Raw genomic sequence first — 14,582 nt, forward strand, 5'->3', positions numbered from 1 at the left:
CCTTGCAATTTCCACATGATTGCAATCTGCTCCAACCTGGATGTTTTCTACAATGCCTGTCGTGACAGAAATATTGATGAGCAATGTCTTTGAAATATTTCCCATTTTTCCTCCAAGTCCAAAGTTTGGATAGTCGTATAAGGCGAGGAAACAATATCAGGTGTGTCAAATGACAAGATTTGAAGAGGAATCATGTCCGAATCAGATATTGAAACATGATGGTGCGAGTCCTCCCAAGGTCACTCTTCTAAACACATGATCTCTCTAATAGCTTCGTCCGTAGGTAGGACTTGATTGAGGAGATCGAAAGAAGGAGCAGTTATGGGAGGGGCAGTGGTACCGTTGGCCATGACCAAAGTGACCAGAGATTCAGATGCAGATTGAATGGCTTGGTAGGCCAATTCACCTCGTGACAACGACACTTGTTCTCCGTATGTGTCAATGTCTGAAGGGACCATCAGGATCCAAGGATCGGTCAGTTCGTGAGGAATGGATGAAACCATATTGACCGTCTATGGAACCGTGGGTGGAAAAAGAGGGAAACAACCCATCAAGGAAGAGCCCTTCAATAGACTGGTACCGATACTAACATAAGAGTTAGGTACACCACCCACTAGGGGTACAGAGCCACTAGTTAACGGGGAATAACCACGGGTGGAAAAGGATAGCTGGTCCACTGTGACTCCCTTTCCATCCAATGGAAATAGGATGATGCGAAAGATAGTAGACACAATGGCAGTCATGGCATAATTCCAACTGCAACCCAACAATAGATTATAGTCGAGCTTTCTATCTATGACTTCGATGTCCATCGTTACCATTTTCCCATTCAAGGTGATGGGGTAGCTAGCTAGGTAACCTTTTGGGATGAAAGTGTGGCCGTCGAAAGCTTTAAGGGAATTCGATGGTGGGGATAGGGTTGGAGAACCCAAAGCAAGCCAACATGAAGCCGACATTACACAGGTTGAAGCACCTTTGTCAATGACAGTTCTATGTATTCCTTTCCCTTTCGAAAATATTTGCACCTGAAATGAAAGCTGGTGTGAAAGGGGAGGTTTACATTTTTCCATGTTGAAAATTGCAAGCATGGAATCCTGAGGGTCAATACCACCAATTGCTGAAAGCAAAGCTTTCCTTTGTGCTGGAAAAGTTTGTAATACTTCAAGCACCAACATAGCCAATGACACTTGTGTCAAATATTCTACAATATTGTAGTTTTGGGCAGCATGTGCAGATGTATTGTGCATTGTGCAATGAATTGCCCCTTTATGGGGGGCAAATCACAAGATCAACAACTCGGCTTTCGATATGAAGATCGTTAGGCGATGGTGGGTTTTGACTTGAGGAGAGCTCCTCTGATTGAGTGACTGGAGCTTCATAAGATTTGGCTTTGGTTTGTAGATCTACCATTTCAAAGGTGTAAACGGTAGATGGTCCTTCACCAGCTGAAGGATGTTGTTAATGACCATTTCCCCCTTGCAGGGGTTGGGGTTGGTTTGTAATAAGTTGTTGCTACTGCTAAGCAGGGAAAGGATTATTCAGGACAGCGGGGGGTCCTGCCAGTGTCCTTTTTAACAATGAAATCTGTGCATTCCTAAAGATGCAGACAACGATAGGTCATGTGGTCTTCGGAAAAGATTTTGCAAGGGAATTTGGTGATTTTATCCTTTCCATCTTCAGGGGGCACAACAACCTTCTGCTTTGGGTTGTACTACTTTGTCTTCTGCTCTTTAGAAGGAGCGGTCTTTTTCTTATTCTTCTTGTTCTAACCACTGGGTTTTTGTGTAGACTGCACAAAGTTTATCGCGATGGTAGGAATAGCAGTCAATTTAGTAGAGGGGTCAACTGACATCTAGGCAATGTGACTTCTGAGTTGTTTTATAGCAGCCCTGGAGGTTGCGCCGATAATCCCATTGGCGTGCACTGCAGGTTGCTGAGTAGCAGGAGAATTGGAGTTGTGAGGGGCATTGGGAATGATGTCGTATAAAGCTCCATATTGTGAATATATCAGATTGAAGTGTTGGGTACGACGAATGCATTGGTCTTCTTTGACTGCGCCACCTAAGGCGACATCTTTAGCGATTTGGGGGATTAGAGATTTGCAGAACCAATCCACTAATAGATAGTCTGGGAGGGGATCTTTGAATAACCTCCGCCTACGCCTCCATTCATGTATATGATCAGAGATGTGGTTGGTGGTATCTTGACGTAATGAAGTGAGGAGTTTCATCCCAATTTCATAGCAGATGGGTAGCTTGAAGTGCTTTAAGAATTCCATTGCTAAAGCGCCAAAGGAATTGGCTAACATGTGTGGTAACTAGATGTACCACTTCGCTGCATTGCTATCAAGGGTGCGAGGAAAGAGACGTAGTCAGATGCCATCATCCACCATGGAGTTAGAAACACACCATAGGTGATAGGTGGTGATGATTGTACCTGGATCATCCCCTTGTTTCCATTCGAACTTCGGGATGTCTGTTGGTATTTTATGTGGGATTGGTGGCAAAAGTAAGTTGTGATAGAGGGGTCATTTGTGAGTTTGTACAAGTTAGGGATATCAGGCGTTGCCAAGAAAGGCAAGGTGTTTGATGCCCCCGAATCAGACCAAGGGGATGACATATGACTTGAGGATCCTTGCGGTCCTCCCATCGTGTTATTTCCAATATTATACACAGGTTGCGTGGTATAGTAAGTGCCTTGGGTTATGGTATTATACTATGGGTTTCCATAGGGGTTGTTAGGCTGGGGGATGGAAGTGCCCCCAGGATAAGGAGTGCCCCCTTGACGCATTTGAGGTTGTCAGTAGGGTGTCCCTATGGATTGATTGGGACCTTGTTCAGGGTTCCCGCTCACCACATAACTAACCATAGGTCCTTGCCTAACATAAGGAGGGCTCATGTCAATCAATGACTGACCGTGCAAACCTAAAAACGGAGGGGTAACTGTTACGCTCCAGGCCAATATATGCATATTGGATATTGTAGATACCTGAATTTGGGGTTTAGAACTATACAATGGATGCCAATCATAGACTTGGTTGAAGGGACCCGTGCTAACCATGCTATATTGAGCATTATAAGGAGCACTATATGTAGTACTTTTCAAAGGTCCAGGTGCTAACACAAAAGCAGTGGAACCCGGAATGTACTGGGTTCCACTCGTGGAGGGTGACACGATATGGTTTGAACCTAGGAGAGATGGGATAGCGGGGTTCACCATCAGAGGTGTGGTACTGACTGTCGACTAGGGAGGTGGTGGTGGACCAAAAGTGTCCAAAAAATCCCACGACCCATTAGTCGTCGATGGGATGGGTGGAAATGTTCCAATGGAAGACAAAGGAGGTACAAATGCAACGAAAACCAAGAGTGGTCCCAATGGATTTGTGATTAGAGGATTGTATGGAGGAAGAAATCCTTCAGTAAAGAAATCCTCTGGTAAGATTGAATCGTGGGATGTCCAAACTGATTCTGTGTTAGATCTCGGAGAATGATTTCCTGAAGACAGGGAATCCAGTTCACTAGAGCTCGGTGGATCCTCCACAGTGGGTGGGGGAAGTCCTAAAAACCGTCTAGATTGACGATGAGGGCTAGATGTAGCCATGGTGGCTGATAATTTTTATCAGTAAATTTTACAGTGATGTTTATTAAAGTCTCGGTGAAAACACTCTGGCACTTAAAAAATAAAAAGACACTAAGGAAATCAATCAACAAGCAGAGGGAAATGACCCTATCTGATAAAAACTGATCATTGGAGATGAAACCTAGTATCACAATGAATAACATAGAGAGTTGGACAAATGTACAATTACGATTACTCTTGAGCTTCGACCGAACCTTAGATTAAGGGGCCAAGTACTCTCATGAAGATGAGCACCATCCCAAAAATCAAAGACATAGTAGGTTCATCTATGTTAGGTACCAGGGTAGCCCATCCCAATCACCTTGTGTTCATCCCTAAAGGTATGGCCACTAAGGATACCTCAAATCACAGACACTACTGGGGGGGGAATAGTCGCAGACAGTACGCTATGTGGGCAGGATATCTGAGTCCTCGACTCAACTCCGATATCCCCGATACACAAAGTACCTAAAGGAGATGTAAGCAAAGGTGGGCTACCTTCACTTATAGTCCGATGTTTTCTTGTATTTATATCCTCTTTTACTAGAGTGGTCCTGGATAGTATGAGTGTAAAAGGATTTCTCTCTTTAATGACACTAGTTTCAGTGTATGATACTGGGTAGTTAACTCACACTACCTATCCCAAGATCCAAGCCTAAACTGATGTATGTTTACTCTAAAAAGAATTGCTGATTGATTTTATTAGGTAGATTTTAAATGTACTTCATTAGAGTCTTCGGTAGGGGTGTTGACGTATGAAATTATATGGGACTCTGACTCAAATCATGCAAAAACAATTCTTGTAAATTTTCACTTTCGATGAATAAGTTGCTTCTACAAAGGGAGTGTCATTCATACATTAATATTTAAACCACGCATCCTATTCAGTAAAACACTAGCATAACTGACAAAACTTCAATGCTCACTAACAACTATTGAAACCAAATAATGTAGATCTAACTAGCTAAGCAGAAAATAGTAAAATATTTTGTAATTTTTCTTTAATGAAAACAAAAACTTTAAGAAGTAAAGCTATTTTCTTAAAAAATAAATTTGTTCAGGTCATAGATCAGTCAAACAATTGCAGTTGCAGATCACTGATCAGTCTAGAATAATATTTCCAAACCCATGAGGTCACAGGGTAAGCTATTTATCAAGAAATGGATAACTAACGCTTTGTACTAGAGGCTACAAAGAGTTAGTTTTAGCACTGACGCTCTGTTTGTGAGGACACTGTGCTTTATAAAGCACTGCTTACACTAGCAACTTGCGTTAGTGAGGAAAAATACTCAAAAAATGGGCTGTGGGGATCAGACCTATCACTAAGCATTAAGAGAAGGGTATTGTATGGTCCTGAGTGGTCGAGAAGGGAATGAAGAAGTATAGGAAGGCCTGGAAGAAAGAGATATCTTGGAACTTTCTAGGGAAAACAAGAATTAAGTGTAGTCCCCAGCAGAGTCACCAATTCTGCTATAGGGATTAATGCATGAGTGTTTGGTGATGTAGAAACCCTCAAGGATCTTCCCAGGATCCTTGGCAGATAGTCAGATTAGCTGCAACTGTCACAAAGATACATGCATATATATGTTTAATAAACGAATATCAAAGTGAGAAGGAATTATTACCTCGAATCTTAGTGTGGTGTTACTGGAGAGTGCAATGCAGCTAGGCAGAAGACCCCTGAGCCGACTCCAGATCAAAACCTGCACATAGCAAAGACAAGCGTAATATCACAGCATAAAACCTTGATAAACAATGCATGAACATATAAAGATATCTAGTTGCATATAACTAAGCCACTCATGCTAATGATATTGAATAAACATACAAAAAAGTCATACTATCAACATCTCGGAGTGGACAACACAATTGCAGTTCTATATTGATGTAGAAAGAGTGATTACAACCATCAGTTGCATCAGCCTTCCCTTACCCCTCCAGCTCCTCTCTCTCTCTCCCTTCTTAACCTCTTCTAATGCCTTAGTCTGAGACTCTACTTGACAGTCAAATAGGCAATCCTTTCAAATGGTTCGACCTCTTTCACAATGGCCCTAACCTTGCATATATATCATGTGAGGTTAGGGTTTCCAAGTCCTTCATGAGTTCCATTAGGCAAAAGCAGTGATGTTTCCATGTGTTTGTGCTCTTTCCCATTTGAATACTCCATTAGGAATTAGTAATTCCCCCAAATAGGTCGAGTTTTGATGTTTCTCTGCTTTTATGAGATGACATAGGAGAGAATCTAGGGATATTTTCTCAGTTAACTCATTCCCTTGACCCATAGAAATTCATTAGGGTTCACTAACACTCTTCCTGAGGTAATAGAAAGAGTTACTTTGGGCACTAACGCACCCTTAGACTTGCTAGGAAGCTTTATAAAGTAGGTTGCTAGTGTTTACGTAGTGTTAGCTTGACAAGTGGGCCTGTGAACTTGGTCGATCCTTTAGTCATCATGTCTTTCTCCTCAGAGCTAATGAGGAGGTCATTTTCCTATATAACAACGATGTCTCTTGACTCATTTTTTTCGTCCATACCTGAACTGTCAAGTTATCTTCATTATCACATCGACCATTTGTTCCTTCACTAGTGTTGGTTAAGTTGGTCCCCATTGACTTCTTGCTAGTGAGTTTTTCTCTTATTGACTTCGATAAATTTCTCTGAGAGTAAACCTAGAGTTGCACCCTGTACCTATTTACATCATTGATAGGTGACCTTGCACTCAACATCGATCAATATCATGGGTGTTTGACTGAGTGGTTTCCCTTTTGTTCGAGGTCATCTTACATTATCACACATTGGGATTCATGAAGTATCTTGGTTTCCATTTGACCCTATTGGTGGATTCTTCACCTCTGTGTCAGCTTTCATTATTGGTTGGTTAAGAGGATTTCTATCGTATGCTAGCCACATCTTGTGTATGCCATAAATTTACTTCGTAATGGTTACATCATCTCTCTTCGTCTGATTTCTTCCAAATTATTGGCCTGCTAGTTTCACTCGCACTCGTTTATGTGGGATGCATTAATGCCTTCCTTCCAGTGGATCTTTTACCATCGAATCTACATCATTTCTCTGGGAGTAAGGTATAGAGTATTTTTTTTAGTACCTTAGGGTTTGCAGTCCTTAAGGAATACATAACTGGTACAAATCCAAATGAAGTCAACTTAAGGAAAAAATAGGTGTTGTTTGAATTATATATCATGTATATGATTCTCTGAATTGATTTGCAGGCCTGCTCAATTCTGGAGGAAGTAGAGGGCTTGGATCCTTTGGGAACATCATCAAACGTAGGACCTTCGGGTAAGTTTCCAAGTCCACATTTAATAATTCACATGTTTGGCATGCTTTCTTTATTTCACTTTGATTATTATCTTATTCTTCTCAATTGAGGTTGTGAACCCTTACCTTAGGGAACTTTTCCTGCCAACAAAGGGAGCATCTACCAAAGTGGGAGCGTTTGTGGTCTGACTTGGTGCAAGAAGAGATAAAGTAGAGCACCAGAGATGGAACCTCATCCAAGCATGATGCTGAGGAGATTTTTTTCCTTAGCTATAAAGGAGAAGAAAGGGAAAGGAAATAAATTCCAATCCAAGGGATGTTCCAGTTAGGTGACAAGAAGGGCTTGTTGAAGATTAAATGTTTTCATTATCATAAGCTGAGGCATTATGCCATGAAGTGTCTGCATAAGAAGGCTGGAAAGAAGCCCTCATGAGGATTGGCAGGTGAAGCTCTTTCTTCATAATTTGAGTTGAATTTCACCCTCATTGCTTGCATGGTGACATTGATGATGGGTAGTGTGTGGTATCTAGATAATGGAGCCTCATTCCAGATGCTCGAAAACAAAGAATTTTTCAGTGACTTGGAGGAGAAGGACATATAGATGCACATCAAAATGGGAGATGATGGAAGGTATAGCGCAACCAACATCAGTACTATTACTTTTCAGAGGGAGACTAGTTCTCGATTCACATCAAAAGATGTCATGTATGTTCAAGGTCTAAAGAAGAATTTAGTTTTAGTTGCTATGTTGGAGGACCATGGCTACAATGTGATATTTAGCAAAGGAAAGGCTTTCCTTTGTCACATAGCCACACGATAAGTGAAGTACATTGGGGTTCGAGTGAAGAACCTCTATAAATTGGATGTAGAAGATTGCGCAGCATTGGGCACAAAATCAGAGAAGGTACAAAGCCAATACATCAGTGAATTATGGCATAAAAGATTGAGCCATCTTCACCATGGAGCTTTGAAGATCATGCAGCAGATTTCTATAGAATTTCCCAAGGGTGGACTAGAGAAGAGAGATACATGAAAAGGGTGTACATTGGGGAAGTACACCAAAGCCACCTTTCATGATAAGGACAATTGAGCACAAGCGATCCTTGAATGAGTTCATTGACATGTGTGTGGACCATTCTCGACAGCCTCCACGACCAAGCACATGTATTATGTAATATTTATAGATGATTTATCATGTAAGTGATGGATTTTCTTATGTAGAAGAAATATCAGACATTCTGTAAATTTGTGAATTTAAAGCACTTTTTGAGAAAGACACTAGCAGGAAAGTGAAGGCTCTTAGGAGCGATAACAGTGGAGAATATGTGTCGAATGAATTCAAGAACTTCTATGCATTAGAAGGAATTCAACTAGAGTTAATAGCACCCCATAACCCACAACAGAATGGGGTGGTTGAAAGGAAGAACAAAATTATTATGAGATTTTCACAGGCGATGTTACATGATTAGGGACTATCGTTGCACTTGTGGGATGAATCATGCAACATAGTTGTATATGTGTAGAACAAGAGTCCTGATCAGATTCCAGGGATGAGTACACCAGAAGAATTTTTTTCAGGTAAGAAACTAGATGTGGCACACTTTAGGATATTTGGTTCATCAGTTTACTATCATGTTACCAGGGATGTAAGGAAAACATTATAACCGACAGTTGAGTTGGGCATACTTGTGGCATACACTGATACACCTCACAACTATCGAGTGTACCTGCCATCTCACAGGATGAAATTGGTTCGTAGAGATGTCAAGTTTGATGAAGAGAAGGCCATGAGATGTTCCATTGAGAGGCAGCTTCAGTTACATGAAGATGAGGAGATTTTGGCTCCAAATGAAGAACCTCATGATGATGTGGAGTATCCATATGTAGAGGAGTAGAGAATGGAAGTACCCACTCATGCAAATACTTCCAGATATGGAAGGAAGTGTACCAAAGAAGTTGATAGATTTATGCATTATGCTAGAGAGAATGTGGGAGCACCCACATCACAATGCATGTAGAGGAGGCCTCAAGATTGGTACACTGGCTACATGGCTCTGATGAGCGAGAATGTAGAGACTGAGCCATCCTCCTTTGAGGAAGCAGTGCAACAACCAGTATGGGTCGATGCCATGGTAGAGGAGTATGACTCCATTATGAGAATTAATGTTTGGGAAGTAGTCCTAAGACCAACAGATAAGTCAATGATGAGTTCTAGATGGATTTACAAGGTAAAGAAAGAAGAAAATGGGAGTGTCGAGAAACACAGGCCAGATTTGTGGTAAAAGGGTTCTCTTAAGTGGAGGGAATTGATTACAAGGAGACCTTTGCTCCAGTATCAAGGTATTATTCAATCATATATATTATATCACTTTCAACACTAATGGAATGGAAGATACATTAGATGGATGTGAAGATAGCATTCCTCAACAGAGTGATTGCGGAAGAGGTGTACATTGAGTAGCCCGAAGGATTTGAGACCTTCAATAGAGAGTCACATGTGTGTAGAGTCAAGCTAGTGTTGTATGGATTGAAGCAAGTATCCCGTGCTTGGTACACTAGGATTGATAGTTATTTCACTAGGTTTGGCTTCACCAAAAGTGAAGCAGATGCAAACCTTTACCATATTGTGGTTGAAGGTAAATTATTGATTATAGTATTATATGTTGATGATTTAATTTTAACGGGTGATGAGGAGCTGGTAAAATCTTCCAAAGAGGATCTTGTAGGAGAATTTGAGATGAAGGACCTAGGGCTCATGCATTATTTCCTTGGTATGGAAGTATGGCAAGGAGATGAGGAATTGTTTTTCTCTTAGGGAGAGTATGCCAATAAGATACTGAAGAAGTTCCACATGGAGAGAAGCAAACCTATGGAGACTCCTCTCACAGGAAATTGGAGGAAGGAAGATGCTACTTCAGGTGAAGTAGTGGAGGCTATTATTTATAGGCATATTGTGGGCTCAATTATGTATTTGGTGAACACATGACCAAACATATTTTTTGTAGTTAACCATCTTAGTCAAGCAATAGTTAAGCCAACCAAACTATATTGGAAGGAAGCTAAACATGTGTTGAGATACCTTAGAAGCACCACTCAGTTTGGTCTTTGGTATAGATGGACATAGGGAGTGAATATCCAAGGCTTCATAGATGTAGATTGGGCAAGGAGTCCATTAGAAAAGAAGAGCACATTAGGGGGAATCTTCAATATTGGGTCAACAACAGTTTCTTGGTACAGCAGGAAGCAGAGACCAGTTACACTCAGTTCGGCAAAAGTAGAGTACATGGATGCTAGCCAAGCATATTGTGAGGCTATCTAGATGAGGAATATACTTATGGGGTTATTTGGTTAGCAGATGGATCCTATAGTGATTTATTGTGACAATCAAAGTTGTATCAAACTCTGTGAAAATCCAGTTTTTCATGATCGGTCCAAGCATATCGACATCTGATATCACCATCTACGAGATTGTGTGCAGAGTAGAATCATGTTGTTGGAGTCCATTCCTATAGAGGAACAAGATGCATACATCTTGACTAAGGCATTGTCAAGAGGAAAATTCGAGTTCCATATAGGAAAGATTGGGGTATCTGATAATCCCTTTCCTCTTGAGAGGGAGTGTTGAAAATGCAATAAGAAAATCCTAATTTAATTTTTTCCTTGAATTAAATTAGGAATAAAATTGTGATTCCACATCACAAGACTGTTGAAAATAGAAACAAGAAATGCTAAAAATAGAATTGCTAAAAGTAGCACTGCTATATATAGCAGTTCAGCCAGTGTTGATCTTAGCAATAATGGATGGAAATATGGAAGTGCTAAAAATAGAATTCTAAAAATAGCATTTCGGGATACCTTCCTATTTTAGTTAGTCCCTATACTAAAATAGTGAAGTAAAATTCGAATTTGATCTTAGCAACAATTTGTAAATTAATTAATTAATTCATCTTGAGATAATTAGTTAAGGAAAATCAAACTTGAAGTCTATGTGGGGACATGTAATAGTTTCTCTATCAATTGAGGAATTTATCTATCAGTTAAAGAGATAAGGATGAGTTCTAATTTGAGTTGTAATTAGTTGGCTCAGTTAACTGAGTCAAGTCTAGTTAGATTGATTTAAACAGTTTGTTTAAATTAATGTGAGTTCAGTTAGTTAATGCTTGCATGCATGTAACTGATGTTATTCAGATAACTGAATATTATCTCATGAATAACTCATGCATGTTAGTTCAGATAGAGACCCAGTTGAGATCAGAGGTGGGACAATGTACTATTAGTTGGATGGATTTTTTATATAAAGGAAACTCATCCATGGAGAAGGATTTATCTCCTTCAGCATTGCGCAGTTAGATCAGAGGTTAGTGAGTGTGTGAAGAGTCCAATACACACATGTGGCTTCATTGGACCCCAAGAAAAATTACACAAAGAAATAGGAGGCTTGGAGGGAACAAGAGAAGGTTTGAGAGAGGCCTTTGACTGTCTGTGAGAAGCATAGGGACTGTAGAGAGAGAAGGATAGCTTGTGAGCTGATTCTTTTTGTAATCCGGACTATATTTCCACTTGTATGATAATACAGTGTTGGGGTTTTAGGTTGATGCTTTCCCCGGGTTATTTCTTTTGTGTTATGTGTGATTGCTTCTCATTCTCAATTATTTATGTTCTTGGTTGATACTATACATATGTGATTAAGCTTCCGCAAAGTTTACGATAGAAGTAAATCTTGTATTTTTCTTTAGTACATTGCATAATTTGTTGGTCTACAATGGGAATTTCTACATGGTATCTGAGCAAAGGTGATCAAAGGAGAGAACTGTATACAAGAAGGGAGAAGTTCGAAGTTTGTGGTTCCTGAATATAGAAATCAAGTTCTTACCACATCTCATTTCCACCAATGGCGTTCAATGGTTTGAGGCTTGAGTATGCACTTGATGGTAGCTCAAACTATATAGCTTGGAAGGATCACATGGAAGCAGTATTATAGGATAACGGGTTAAAGGACTTCATTGATCAAGAAGGCCCCAAGCTTGCAGCATCTATTGCCCAAGAATTGGCGGAATGGAACAAATGTGTGGCTAGAGGAAGGAGAATCCTTCTGGAGGGAGTTTGAGATCACATAGTCTCGAGTCTCCATGGGAAGGAGACACCGTTTTCAATGTGGAAAACATTTAAAGATCTATATCAGAATAGCAGTGATCAGAGGAAGTTGATACTAAAAGACAAGCTTCGGAAGATCAAGTGTGACAAGGGTGACGTGATCTCTATGTATCTGAACAAGCTCACCACATGCAGGGATGAGCTTGGAAGTGTAGGGATCACGAAAACTAATGATGACATGGTGAGTCTTGTACTCCTCGGTCTTCCTAAGAGCTGGAATAGCTACCGAGACTCGATTAATGGAAGAGAGAAACTGCTAGATTGGGAATGACTTTGGTCGGATCCAATGCAGGAGGAGATAAGAAGAAGCATCAGAGATGGTTCATCATCCATGGAGGATGAAGAAAACTATGCCTTAGTGAGTAAGGCGAAGAAGGGGAAGGAGAAGGGTTCTCTTTCCCAATCCAATTCTTCCCAAGGTGCGAAGATGTTTGAAAAATCAAAAGTGCGATGCTTTTACTATCATGAGTGGGCCATTTTGCTACAAATTATCCACTAAGGAAATCCAAGAAGGGATCCGTGGAAGGATCAGAAGGTGAGGCACTGGCCTCACAGTTCGAGTTGGATTTCACACTGTTCACATGCATGGCTTCATCCATGGTGGGAAGTGGTTGGTTTCTTGACAGTGGAGCTTCTTTCCACATGACTGGTGATAAGAGTTTGTTCAGTACTTTGGAGGAGAAAGATCTCCAGATACTCATAGGGATGGGTAATGATGAAAAGTATAGTGTCTCAGGTTTAGGCATGGTTGTTTTTCAGAGGGAGCATGGAGCTTGCATTAACTTGACCGATGTCAAGTATGTACCAGGACTGAAGAGAAATTTGGTGTCGATCGTGATGTTGGAAGATAGAGGCTATGATGTAGTCTTCAGTAAGGGAAAGGTTTTCCTTAGACACATCATCACTAGATAGATGAAACGGTTCAGTTCACAGGTCAAGAACCTATATGCTCTTGAGGTTCAAGATGCATGCAAAGCCTTGAGGAGCAAGGCAACTGATGGAGACTTGGTGGTTGAGAGGAAGACTACATTACCTCTCAACATGCAGCCACAAGAGAAGTCTCAGATGATTGTGGAGGAGCCACGATTGGTGAAGCAGCTTCAGGAGGTTGTGGAGTAGCCACAACTGGCGAAGTCGAGAGGAGATCGAGTGGAGGCATCCACTCATGCAAAGACCTCCAGTAGGGGGAAATTTCAAGCCAAGTGGGTAGAGGGATCACATGCACCCATACCTCCAGGTAGGAGGTGGGGCGATGTGGAGTGATCATCCCAAGAAGGCTGGAATAGGGGTAGGATCTTTGAGGTACCCAACCTCTTTGATTCAAATTTTCTATGGGAGCCCCGACGACAAGTAGTAGAACTGGATGAGTGGGTAGAGACAGATGCGGATGGAGCAGCAAAGAGAGCTACAGTGTAGGAATCCCAAGACAATGCAAAGCTAGCAGGCTACAACAATGAAAGAGGCACAGGAGTGTTGCACCAGTGCAGGATGGCATAGAGAGGTGTGCAACTGTGCGAAATGCATGGAGTGTTGCAGCAACTCAGAGGTCAGAGAGGTAGCACTTGTTAGCGGTAGATGGAGCTTCAGCATCAACGTATGTTTCTAGCCCAACAAAGAGGTTAGTTGGGAGTTTTTTTGTTTCTAGAGTTGTTGGAGCAACCACACTTGGTAGAAGTGTTGCATGCATAACATTCCAAAGGTACATGATCGGGTTCGAGTTGAAGCCTTTCTTGTTGAGAGGGAGTGTTGAAAATAGCAACAGGAAATGCTAAAAATAGAATTGCTAAAATTATCACTACTATAAATAGCAGTTCAGCCAGTGTTGATTTTAGCAACAATGGATGGAAATATGGAAGTGATAAAAATAGCATTCTAAAAATAGCATTTCGGGATACCTTCCTATTTTAGTCAGTCCCTATACTAAAATAGTGAAGTAAAATTCGAATTTGATCTTAGCAACAATTTGTAAATTAATTAATTAATTCATCTTGAGTTAATTAGTTAAGGAAAATCAAACTTGAAGTCTATATGGGGACATGCAACAATTTCTCTATTAATTGAGGAATTTATCCATTAGTTAAAGAGATAAGGATGAGTTCTAATTTGAGTTGTAATTAGTTGGCTCAGTTAACTGAGTCAAGTCCAGTTAGATTGATTTAAACAGTTTGTTTAAATTAATGTGAGTTTAGTTAGTTAATGCTTACATGCATGTAACTATTGTTCTTCAGATAATTGAATATTCTCTCATGAATAACTCATGTATGTCAGTTCAGACAAAGACCCAGTTGAGATCAGAGGAGGGACAGTGTACTATCAGTTGGATGGATTTTTCCTATAAAGGAAACTCATCCATGGAGAAGGATTTATCTCCTTCAGGATTGCACAGTTAGATCAGAGGTTAGTGAGTGTGTGAAGAGGCCAATTCACACATGTGGCTTCACTGGACCCCAAAAAAACTGCGCAAGGAAATAGAAGGCTTGGAGGGCAGAGGAGAAGGTTTGAGAGAGGCCTTTGACTATCTATGAGTAGCA

This window comes from Pinus tabuliformis, chromosome 1_2, assembly GCF_031772625.1.
Source record: "Pinus tabuliformis cultivar Carrire ecotype Pingquan chromosome 1_2, CPIR1, whole genome shotgun sequence".
NCBI lineage: Eukaryota > Viridiplantae > Streptophyta > Pinopsida > Pinales > Pinaceae > Pinus > Pinus tabuliformis.